Consider the following 12923-nt stretch of genomic DNA (forward strand, 5'->3'; position numbering starts at 1 on the left):
TGTTTTATAATTTGTTCTAGAGCCCAATCCTATTGTTTCCCCTCCGCCGATGCAATGGTGCCAAAATGGCTACCACTGCATCCTGTGGGGAAGGGGCAGTCCAGGAGGTCTCCTCAGGGGAACAGTTGTTCCCTTACCTGGGGATAAGTCTCCACAGAATGGGATTGTCTACTCGGATCTGCACTAGCTAAATAGTTGGCACAGGGCTGTGTGGCTCTGTGCCACAGGATCCAGGTCCAGGAAGGGGGTTAGGATTCAGTGGCTGCTGCAGCTGCCAAACCCACCCTCTTCCTGGACCCTATCTGCCCATCCCTCACCCCACCACCACCCCATTCCACCTTCCCCACCTCCCCTGCCAACTTACTTCTGTTGTTGTCTTACACTGCTCCAGAGCGCGTAGGAAAGCTCTGGCCTTCCTACTGGTACTCCAGCAGCGTGCAGCTTTGCATGCCTTTTATGACTGGAGCTCACTGCTTTATGGCAGTGAAGCTGGTTAGGATTGGGTGGTCAGTAAAGTGTGGGTCTGTGTTGGATGAAGTAACCTTGGAAAAGATAACTTTTCTGGGACCTGATAGTTTCTATGCAAATTAGTGTCTGTTTATTGAGCATACTGAAAAGAAATATTGTATAACATATTACAGCTACCAATGAAATATTCTGCTTTTTGAATAATTTGAGAGCTGTCTGCCTATTCTCTCAGATATGAGTTGCATATTGTGGAACACTGTGCCCTCCGCAACCCAACCTGAATTCTTATGTCACTCAAAAGACCTGTTCCTGTCTCTAGGATGAGGAGGACCTTGACTTTCCTTCTGTTTGTTATGTCCTTGTGGTTTATTTGCTTTTGAAAGATCCCAGTCATTATCTTCATAACTTTAACATTTGTCCATAATTTCTACTTCTGATGAATGTTCAATGAAAATTGAAGCTGTTTTTTGTTTTTTTTTAAATGAGCATAAAGTAACCATTCCATGATTATTAAAAAGCAAATAATGTTGTGAACCTTACTTCCCCTTGTGCCACATTTGGGTCACTAATTACTAGCTTCCTTTGCAACTTGGAAAAAAGAAGTATCTTTTTTAATCAGAGTTCTAAATTGGCTCATAATGTTTCAAGACGAGTGTTCTTACAGTTTCACTTGGGAACTGTAGTGCAGAGGCAGGCAGGGAACAGGGCATTGCCTAAGCTCCTATTCCTTATTCAACATGAAATCTAAAATTGTTAAACTTTGCTTGCACAGAACACCCACATTCAAGGACAGTATATGAAATGGAGAATTCTACCTATGTCCCTAAGTTCTGATGCCTTGACCCCTGGTTGGCTGCCAGAACATAGAGGAGAAAGAGGCACCAACATCCGTTGTGATTGCAGACCAGGTGCCTGATTCGGAGACATGCATCCTCCCTCCCAGAGCACTTTCCCTTCTTGAAGTGGAACCTAATGTCAATACAGGCTGAGTCTTGTTATTTGCGAGGGTTCTGTTCCCAGAACTCACATGGATGGCAAAAATTGCATTAAAGCAAATCCATTTAAAAACAGCCTTGTTGACCTTTGTGATGTAAGACAGAGTCATTAAGAATGCAATCCATCAATCAGTTTCTTTCCAGGCACTTAGAAAGGTTTCACTCTGAGCCAGGGACCCCTCCCTTCACCCAGAGCCCAGCTCTGGGAAAGAATGGAAAGTGAATATCTTCCTTTCACATGCTGGGGAGGGGGGAAGGAAGGGGTTGCTTGCCTTGTACTGAACCTGTTCTAAGTGCCTGGAGAGAGAATGATTAATGGATTGTCAGCCAGTTGCCCTCTCTCACATTAACCAGGCTATTGTTAAATGACATGTTCCCTTTAATTTAAAGGACCCTTCTCATCACGTTGAAATAAAACCGCAGGTGAAAAATCTGCGGATAATTAGGCTATATCTGTAACTAGCAGCTTAGGTCACTGGTAAAAGCAGAAATCATGGGGGTAAGCAGTGGGTTTTCTAGGTTGGGACTGGGAAACTATACATGGCATGTACACCAGCAATGGAAATACTCAGTGGGATAAAATGCAATAAAAGGGGTGGCATTTTCTCCTCAAAACTGCCTAAGGGCGCAATCCTACCCTGCACTGGAACAGGTAAGCCAAGAGGCTTGTGCTGTATCCAGTGCAGGATAGGGGCCCAAGGTGGCTCAGCCAGAGGCAAGTGGAAACTTTTCCCTTTACTCCTGGGTAAGGCACACTTGCCCCTATGGGTCTCCATAGACTTCGCCACCTTCTGAGGTTTTAAGCTGCTCCCAGCTCCCAGGGAAAAGGGGTTGGCAGCCAGCATATGCGCTGGATCCTAGCCCCACCTCCTGCTCCTTGCATGCCCACCCCTGGGGCCACCGCGCACCTACCCTCCCCAGGAATGCTTTGCTCCTGCCTCCCTCCTGCCTGCTCCCTACCTACCCCAGAGGCTTGTGTCAGCCCAGGCGGGCCAACACAAGCCTCAGTGAGGAAGCCTGCATGGAGGTTTGTGTTAACCTCTGCAGGCCAGCACTCCTCTGAGCCCCAACTCAGCTTCCTCCCGAGGAGGCACAAATGTGCCTTACAGCATGTTTGTGACCCTCCTGTGCAGGCGCAAGGGACTTGCACTGGCCCATGGGCACCTCTGGATTGCACCCTTCGGGATCAAAGCAATCCTTAGCATGCACCAACAGTGGCCACCAGCCACTGAGCACAAAAGTGGGCCACAAAATTTGCCACTCCTTCAAATTTGCCAGCTGAGGCAATTTGGTTTGTCCTGATTCATGAATGGGGCAGCCCTGAGCAACAACATCAGTTTTAAGTTGTGCCACAGCCAAGAATGAACATGTTCTTCCTATCATTGGATCAAAATATAGGCTATCCAAGGAAACAGCTATGGTCACATCAAACATTCTGCAGAAAATATTACAATTTTTTTTTAAAGCCTTGAGCCTTAGAAGTGACATAAACTATTGCCAGGCCAGGCCATGGCAACATGAGGCCAGGTCAAATTGATTACTTAAATTAATCCAACAGTTGAGTTCAAACCTGAATCTGCTTTATTTGGTCAATAAAGGTTCCACCATGAATTAAATGTAAATTTCAAGCATGTCATTTGACATCACAGCAGGTACTCGCCTATAAGATAGTCTCACAGATAAGACGAGGGCAGGTTTTCAGCCAAAAATCATGGGTGATGTTGGGACTGACTAGGGACTATATCATTGCGTGATGTTGGGACCAACTGGGGAAGCGTTTTGAGGCTTCCCTGCGGTCTTAAACAGCTCTTCTGGAAAACTGGAAATACTGCTTAAGATCGCATTGGGAGCCTCACAAGGCTTGCCATGTGGTTTGGAGCACTGTGCAGATGCAGCGCCCCAGGGCATTAGCCCTCCTTGCCCCCTGCAGGCCAAGCTTTTGGCAAAGAGTCAATCTATGCTTGATTTACTGGTAGAAATTTCTCACCTTATAGGCGAGTATCTACAGTACATATGTTCTTGTAAGATCACCAAGAGGAAAAAAAAAACGCTGTGGAGAAAAAAATGCAAGAAACAAAAATACTCTGTGTTGTTATCCTTTCTGCCTGTTTACCTATCAAATATGTTGTTCACAAGTCCCTGCTCTGCAGATTGGTTTCATTTAAAACATTTCACTATGCAGATTGCTTCCTAGGGCAGATACAGGTTTTGTTGTAAAGCACAGCATGCAGATTATCACTTCGTACAACTGATTTTTCAAGTGTGACAGCTCCTAGTTAAGCCTCATTCCGTTGCTGCCAGTGTGGGCTGATGAGTGAGGCTTTATAATAAATTATATTTTGTTCCAACTGCAAGGCAAATTTCAAATAGGAAGAGACTGAAATGAAACAATCATCATGTGATGGGTCCAACCTGAATGTCACTATCTTGCATTCAGCAAATCTCAAATATCAGGCTTCCAAAATTCATGTTGAATCCTTTCAAACAACCACATTTTACATGTATCTCATCACAATGTGCTATTTAAAAAAATTAAATGATGGAAGACCAGTTCTATGAATTTACTCTTAATGTGCTAGTTTTGTAAGCAGCTGTCATAATGGATTACTGAGACAAGCCAAACATCTGAGACAAATAACATTGGGGCAATGGAATCTGTCCTGATAAAAGTGTCTGCTATCTTTGAGAACTGGATTATGATTTTAGGAAAAATCTGAGTTGAGTTATGACCACAACAAAGAATATAGTTATACATCCTTTCAAACTCATGGAGGAAGTCAAGTAAAAAAAAAAAAACTGGAACAGTTCCCATCATCATATTCTGCCAGAGTTCTATTGATTGCTCATCAATATTGTGTGTCTGTTAAACAACATCCTAATTCAGAGACAGCAGTGTGTCTTGGACGTGTCATGCCACTGATGGTAAACAAATGGTCCATTTTTAGCTACATATTGGGAAGGGCTTGTTCCCATAAGAAGAGAACATCTTAGAAAGGAGAATCTTTCTCTTTATAGGAATAGTACAAATTTCACAGCGTATAATTTACAATATGAAGAGTCCTGCTGCTTTTTTGAACATTTCAAGCATATTCACACTTATCAGGATCGTTGAACTCTGTTGGGAGTTTCTCAGGAAACAAAAGCCCACTGAGAGGCTGCACTGAGGGGAGAATGGCCTACTGGTTAGCACTCAAGCACCCTGCACTATGCTTTCCCTTTTTACTGAGGGGAATATGGCCAGGGGGAAACTGGTAGATCTTTCCACTGCCACCATCCCAAAGTAAGGAAATCAGTCCGGGGTGAGGGGGGGAGAAGCGGCCCTCCCAGGATAGCACAGAAATCCACAGGTTGTGGATTGGATTGGTTGGTTATTTAAAATCAAGTGACAGTAGCACCTACAAGCAATCTGAAATGCCTGTGACCTTAGACTAGATAGACAAGAGTCAACATATAACCACAATAGATTAATATACGATATTGAAAACCACAAAGAAAAGGAATTCGACAAAATTAGAAAAGGGGAGGTAGAAAAAATTCAACAAGCAGGCTGATAGAAAATCCTTGAACTTGGCTGGATGGATGCAATGGCTAGTAATGCCCAGTAGAGGGAGCCATGATGCTACAAAGTACACAAACCCCCACAAGCTGCTTAACCCCCGAAGTTTGTGGTTGGCTTGGAGTGAAAACAGCAAACAAAACAAATTCCTCAAATACATCTAGCTAGAAATGCAGTCCCTATTGCTAGCTATTTAAGCTATCCCAGGCATCCTGATCCCTGCATTTCCTGGAGAGTAAGTATGCCTTCCACAAACCAGTATTATATTTCACAGCAGACCTGGCAGAAAAACATCCAAATCAATGTTCTTGTGCTGAAACCTAAAAAAAACCTAGGTTTGATGATGTCACAGGTACTGATTGGATGAGTGGAAACCTCCTTGCCACTTCATCTCACTACTTTACCTACACAGAGAATTTTGGCTGCCTAGTCAGCACCCACTTGCCAATGTCAGTGAGTGGCTTGGTCCATCCAGCTGTAGAGAAGGATTAAATCCACCCAATACATGACTGTCTGGGAGTGGCATTTTCAAAGGACAAAGTGCACAATCCTAATCAGGTCAACTCAGAAGTAAATCCTATTTTGTTCAATGGGGCTTGATCTCAAGGAAGTGTGGTTAGGATTGCAGCCAAAGGCTATGAGGATGTCTCAGCGCCTTTGGGCTGCTGAACCAGCAGAGAAGCTTCTGGAGATCAGAAGTGTCCATAAATAAGGAAGAATAAGGAATAGGCAAAAACACTTAAGAGGAGTACAACTTTGTCTAAAGCGGATGAGACATCTAATTCCAGACTGGACCACTCTTCAACCAACAGAGTGCTATTCACACAATATTTCACACCTTATGTTGCATGTTTTTGTGTGAACTGTACGTGAGTTCATTGTAAAAGTGAACCTGGGAACTGTCATATAAAGCAACAGGCTGTGACACTGCTGTATGAACAGGTATGCATATATGGATCAACAGATTAGGGACACTGTACACAGATTGTACATGCGTACAATGTCATGTGTTAATAGTTCAAGTATCTCTGTCTTATCTGGATTAAGTCTCAGTTTGTTCTCTCCCATTCAGCCCCTAAAAACATACAAATTGTATCATATCCTGCCTGTCTAGGAATAGCATATGCTGCTACCACTATAGCGCTTCCAATGCCAGCCAACTATCTGGTTGCTTACCTTTAAAACCCACTAGAACTTGCTTGCCTGCTGTGTTTTTGCGGCTGTATTATTTACTGTGCTGCTTCTAGAGAAGAAGGAGCCCTCCACAACCTAATGAATGTTGCTCAAAGGATCCTTCTCTACTCAAATTCTTTTGCAGCACAACCAAGCACAAAACTGGGCTCTGTGTCTTAAATCCAACACATTTCAGGTGTCCTTTCAAACAACTCATTTATGAATACATCTGACTGTGATGAATAGGATAATGTGCTTGCTCAGGGTTTTCCCCCCCTACCTGCTAGCCTTGAATGTGCTGGTTTGATTGCTTGTCTGAATGTGGGCGGATTTTAATTAGTTCCCCGTACCAGTTTTTATAAATTATGCAATTTCGAAGTCCTGCGCATGATAAGCAAAACTTTAATAAGCTCTTCTTTCATATTCAGGGACAGGTGATGAAATGTAAAATTGCCTCCCTTCTTTCTCATTAATATAACCGACACTGAAAATATCACACTTTACCACATCTATGCTTGGTTTAGTCACGAAACAATTATAGAGATTTCCACTGTGTGCAATTCATACTCGGAACATGTGTTTTTGGGTGCTTAGCAGAAAAATGTCAATCAAAGGAAAACCACAAGAGGCGTGAAAAGAAGATTGTCAGTAACAAAAGGTCTGGGTCGGCAGCCTTTGGAGGGAAGGACTGGACAAGGGTGAGCAGCTAAGGGGAGCCAGAGCTTGCCAGAGCCTGAGGGTCATGGATATGGAGAGAGATGGGAGCAAGATGCAAAACAAGTAGGGTTTTCTGGATAATGGGAAAGGAAGGAAGCCAGTCCTGTAAGGAGGCTTAAACTCAAGGTGTGGGAGAAATGGGAAGTGGGTGGGTGACCCTTGACATTACATGCCCTCACATAAAACATATGTGCAATATTTGCACATATGTACAGTATTTGTGCAGGACATTAAAATGTCTGTCTCTGATAAGTTGGCCTAAAAAGCTGCCACAGCACCTTTTGCAACAGGTGCAGACTGCTTTATGGCATTCAGGGCCAATGCAGGAGGTATGCCACCATCCGGCAGGACTCAATTGATTGGGCTGACAATGAATAATTGACCCATGGACATGAGTCATAGAGTAAAAACTGGTGGGGTGGAAGATCCTGAAGTCTGTTTTTATCTGGTTTGTCTAATGTGTGAAAAGGCCTTCTGTTGCTTGTCTAGGTTTAACGCATTGTGATGTATTTCTTACTGAATTGTGCTGCCTTCTATTGAGTGTATCTCATGCTATGGAGTAATTAAATGAAACCACATAAAAATTTGTTCAAAACAAAGAATGTGTAAAAGAAAACAAGACATGAAGAAAGGAGAGGAAGAAAAGAAATAACAGATGTATAAAAAAAAGCAAGACACGGATGATGCTTCACAGCATCACAGGCTGCAAGACCATAAGTACATAAGAAGAGCCCTGCTGGATCAGGCCAAAGGCCCATCTAGTCCAGCTTCCTGTATCTCTCAGTGGCCCACCAAATGCCCCAGGGAGCACACAAGACAACAAACACAATCTGCGTCCTGGTGCCCTCCCCTGCATTTGGCAATCAGAGGCAGCCTGCCTCTAAAACCAAGAGCTTGCACATACCAACTATGACTTGTAACCCATAATGAACTTCTTCTCCAGAAATTTGTCCAATCCTGTCTTAAAGGCATCCAGGCAAGATGCCATAACAACTTCTTGTGGCAAAGAGTTCCACAAACTAATTACACGCTGGGTAAAGAAATACTTTCTTCTGTCTGTCCTAACTCTCCCAACACTCAGCTTTCATGGATGTCCCCTGGTTCTGGTATGATACGGGTGATGCAGCACAGGCCTCCCCGTCAGTGCTGCCTGCTCGTGTGGTGACATGTTTGGATGGCACAGGGACTACTACGCTGGCAGAGGCTCCTCTTAGGATTGTGCTATGAGGGTTATAGGATATCGTATGTGGTCGACGCCAGTGCTATGACCTCTGTGCTGCCATCATAGTTCCAGTCCCACATGCTATGGCCATGGGTTCACTTGGGCACTGAGCCTTTAGTCTTTAAATGAATATTGGGATGAATATCATAGCTATTCCTTCAAAAATACAGCCAGGTAGAATTCAAAATGTGTCTTTCCAAGTACTTGATTCAGAGACCCATGCTAAGAAAAAGAGCTTGCATGATCATTTGTAAGCAGTAAGAGATATTATCAGAGACAGGTCGAGTCTAAATCATGCTATTGTTGGAGGAAATTAAAAATAGTTTCCTCTTTGTTGGGGAAGCAGAGTAGCTTAAGCAGCAGACCCCCCTTTTGGGTATCACGCCAGGGAACCTCCCTCACCCAGCTGACTGCTAATCAATAAAAAAGACAAAGAGGCAATGGCTTGTTAAAGTTGCAAAAAATAAGTTATTTATTTACAGTTCCATTGAGTGTATATTTACAGCATCTGATTAGGATCAGAGGTTCAGCTAACACTTAGAGATAGCAAGGCCCTGGAGCTGCCTCGCCCTGCATGCCTTGTGCTCAAGATGGCCTGGGCATCAGAACCCTGGTGTGCGCATCTTAACAGGTCTGTGGTCAGAGGACAAGAGGAAGTGCTCAGAGGAGAAAGGAAGGATAAAGGGTTAGGGCCACACCCCACAAGGATCACAGAGAGAACAGGTAGAAAGGTCAGAGTCACTGGGTCATAGCTTGACCCCTTCTGGACAGCATCCTGCCCCTCTGGACAGCAGGCAGAGTTGCACCAACTCCAACAGTTATGACAAGCTAAAAATAAAAATATGAGGATGAGGTTATTCTTCAGGGATATAAAATGCTTTATTTGCAAAAGCGCTAGAGTATTGCTCTGGGCAGTAACTGTTAGAGTTTTCACATGGGGCTCTATCTGAGTCTGCATTACTAGTCAACAATGTCTATCCCAGCTTGAAATAAGAGATTACAAGAAGTTGGGTCAAGATTATATACTGTATTATAGTCTATTATGTGTATGTTTTTGTGCCATTGATATGCAAAATAGATCATTCATCCTCTTCACTCATTCCAAGGTCATTGCTTCTTCGTTATTTACTGGTATCTCAAACCAAATACAACCAAAGGTATAATATACATGATGGCTCTGACTGAGACCTCTGAATGCTGAAAACTGACCCAGGACACTAAAGCCTCATATGAAAGCTGCAAGAGGCAGGAATGTAGAAGTTGGAAGAGACTGGTGCTTGAGCATGGAAGTGAATTTCCGTGGAGCAGTGGAAATTTCCATGATTGCAGTGTCTAAAGCCAAGAGATTGCCAACTTTTGTTTGACTTGACAGCTTGCTCATGAGTACTGCTGCCTAGCTGATGTCTCCAGAACTAGCTGAAGATGCTTGCTCAAAATAGCTGCAATGGGAGCACTGATGGTTGGTGGTTAAGATGGTAATATTGGTTAAGATGGTAATATATTACCTCTCTGTGTGTGTGTGTGTGTGTGTGTGTGTGTGTGTGCACGTGCTGCAATCTACTTGTTCTTCTGTTTGTTTTCTTTGAGCATTGGCAATACGATTTTTACGAATACATACAGCAACTAAACTAAATGGATCAGCATAAGCACTATTTATGATGTGGAGACTTTATTTCAATTATTTTAATGACTGTAATAGGGAACCAAGAAGAAATACGTCTGTGCTGTAAAGATTCCCTAAAAGACTTATGAGGGCAGCAGTATGACTGTCTCAGAGAGATTACAACAGTACATGAAAAGAACAATGTATTACTCTCCCAATAAAAATCACATAAAGTTATCCCATAAAATACAGCACTTTTCTGCTCCTAATTTAAGATCTCCCACCCTACCAGTTCCATCCCTATTTCCGTGAGTTGATTATTCATTGTGTGTGACTGACGGAAAGAAGGAGATGAAGCATGCATGCAGGAGCCAGAAGCGGAGGGCAAGTGACCAAAGTGGGGAAGGTGGAGGGAAAGTTTGGAAAGAAACACAGTAAGAGGAGGAGGCACTGGAGGCAAAAGAGGGAACATTGACAGCCTGCCAGGGATTGCACCAAGCACCTGAAGGGGGAGCTGTAGAATAGGAAAGGACAACTCAGGGCCCAATCCTATCCAAATTTCCAGTGCCATTGCAGCCACAATGCAGCTCCGATGTAAGGAAACAAAGGTTCCCTTACCTTGAGGAGGTCTCCATTACTGTCTCCCCACTACAGAATGCAGCACACACCCCACTGACATGACTGCACCTGTGCTAGAAAGTTGGATAGGATTGGGCCCTCAGGCCAGAGAGGACAGTAGGAATAGCAAGATGCTGTTTCTTAGAACTTTCCCCTATCCATGTGAATTTTCCCTTAGGTCATCATATCCACATATAACCCTGTTGGTAGGAAAATATTGAGTTGGAGGTCATTCACAGTCCAATTCTAGCCTGCACTGGCACAGCCAGGCCACATGGCCTGTGCTGTACCTAGTGCAGGTTAGGAGGCGGCTGGAGGTCTCCTCAGCGTAAGGGGATATTTTTCCCCTTACCCCAAATAATGGCCCAGCCTACGCAATGGGGCTATTCAAATCTCTGCCAGCTATTTAGCTGGCAAAGTCCAAGCAGCCCCACATAACGTGAGCAGGCCCAGGATGGGGTTAGGATATGGTGGAGGAGGCTGCTGCTGATCCTGCCCCCTCAGGGCCTGATTCACTCCCATTCCACCTCCCTGCCCAAAAATGTCCCCTCCCCACCTCCGAAACGCCCCACCACCACCTTCCCTCCCCCAGCCTCTGAGCTGGTTGGCGCGATACTCACCTCTGCCAGCAGCTCTGGGATAGGGTGCCGGCGGGCCGGCACAGGCCATCCCGCCAGTGCAGCCGACTCCCAGGTAGTTCCAAATGTGCTTTATGGCACGTTTGTGACACTCGAGGCCAGCAGAGTGGTGGCTGTGCCAGCAGAATGGCGTTGTCAGTGAAATTGTGCCAGAATCATCCAAATGTTCCAGGTCTTTTACTCACAAGTCACCTGTGAAAGACATCAACCAGGGTAGATAGTAATGCAAGATCATAGCTCTGACCCCCACCCCCACCCCACCCTAAAGTTCCTGGACAGGATTACGGTAGTCATAGGAATACAAACTTTGGATGGCACTCAGTATTCTTTAAACTAGTTCCTGTTTTGGAAGATCTCCAATATCTCTTGCATATTCGCTCTCTTCAATGCTAGTTTATGATAGTGCAAACCATAACATACTGCAGACAGAGAGCATGACAATTCAGGAGGCCTGACTAGATGGCATCTTAAAGTCACTTAGGATGCAATCCTAACCAACTTTCCAGCACTGGCATCGCTGTGCCAGTGGGGCACGTGCTGCATCCTGCAGTTGGGGACAGTCACACAGGCCTCCTCGAGGGAAGGGAAAGTTTGTTCCCTTACCTCGGAATTGCATTGCCCTTATGTCGGTGCTGGAAAGTAAGTGGGTTAGGATTGCAACCTTAGAGACATCTGCACTGGAGAGGAGGCAATTTTTGATAGGATTCTTCCTTTCAACAGGGAGTTGGACTTGATAGTCATTGAGGGTACTTCCAGCTCTGTTGTGCCTCTTCAGTCATCTGCTGATACCACTACAACCTCCCATCCTTATTCCAGTGACACCTTCAGGCCTACCCTCCCAAGTACTCATTCATCCATGAGTTACCAGATAAGCCCCAGAAACGACTCATGTGAACAGTGAAAGGTCAGACTGAAAAGCACACACATGAAAACCATTAAATACACAGTACCTTAACCACTATTGCCTGTGAAAAGGAAAGGTGTAATAGTAGGAATGGAAAGCCAAAAAAGAAAGCTGTCTGAGAGAGACTCTGATGGTTGTGGAAGACTGTAGCAGATGATACTTAGTTAGAGGCAACCAGAGAGCATTCAAATGGTGTCCGTATAATAAAAACCTGTCAGTCATGTAGGAAGGGGATGGGGCTGTCACAAGAAATTTATGAAAACATGAATGGATGATATCCATGACCTTGCACCTGTTGTTTGTTAGTTACTGTCCTTTGAAAGGTCTCTGGTGCATATTGCAATTGCTGCCACCTGGAAAAAAAATCTAATGTTGACATGAAGTATTTCTACAGGCCCTGAGGGCCTATAAATGAATTCTCTGGTCAGTTACAAGGTGCTTAACACTGGAGTTGTGAGGCATCCAAAAGATTCACAGCTGCAAAGGGTTTGCTCAAACATTTTCTTTTTGATTCAGTCTCTGAAAGTTCACAGCCGTCTAATCCCAGAACAAAGTTGGAATGAAACTGAAAGCAATCTAATTACAAGTTCGTTGCAACAGCAATTCAACACTAAAAATTGGTCTACGTTTGTTGAAAACACTGCAGGATTGCAAAGGAAGCTGACAATAAAGCCCAAACCTAAATTGAACTGAATGTTTGGCAGCCCAATCCTATCTCCTGCCACCAGTGCAAAGCAGCTGTGTCAAAATGCATGCACTGCATCCTATGGTGGGGGGATGGATGGCCTGAAGTCAAATGAGAGGCAAGTAAAAGGGAGGTAAGTAAGGAGTTCTCACCTGGCCCCTTCCTGCCAGAGAGCCCCTACTCACAACTTGTCCACCTCTTGACCCCCACCCTTTTCTCACTAGGCACAAAAGGAAAATAGGCAGGACCCCTTTCCTTGGTGCCCACCAAAAGGGCACACCAAAATAAAATCCACTTTGGCATCACCACTTAGACATTGCCCCACTGGTGGCAATCTGGCCCCA

This window comes from Tiliqua scincoides, chromosome 1, assembly GCF_035046505.1.
Source record: "Tiliqua scincoides isolate rTilSci1 chromosome 1, rTilSci1.hap2, whole genome shotgun sequence".
NCBI classification, from domain to species: domain Eukaryota; kingdom Metazoa; phylum Chordata; class Lepidosauria; order Squamata; family Scincidae; genus Tiliqua; species Tiliqua scincoides.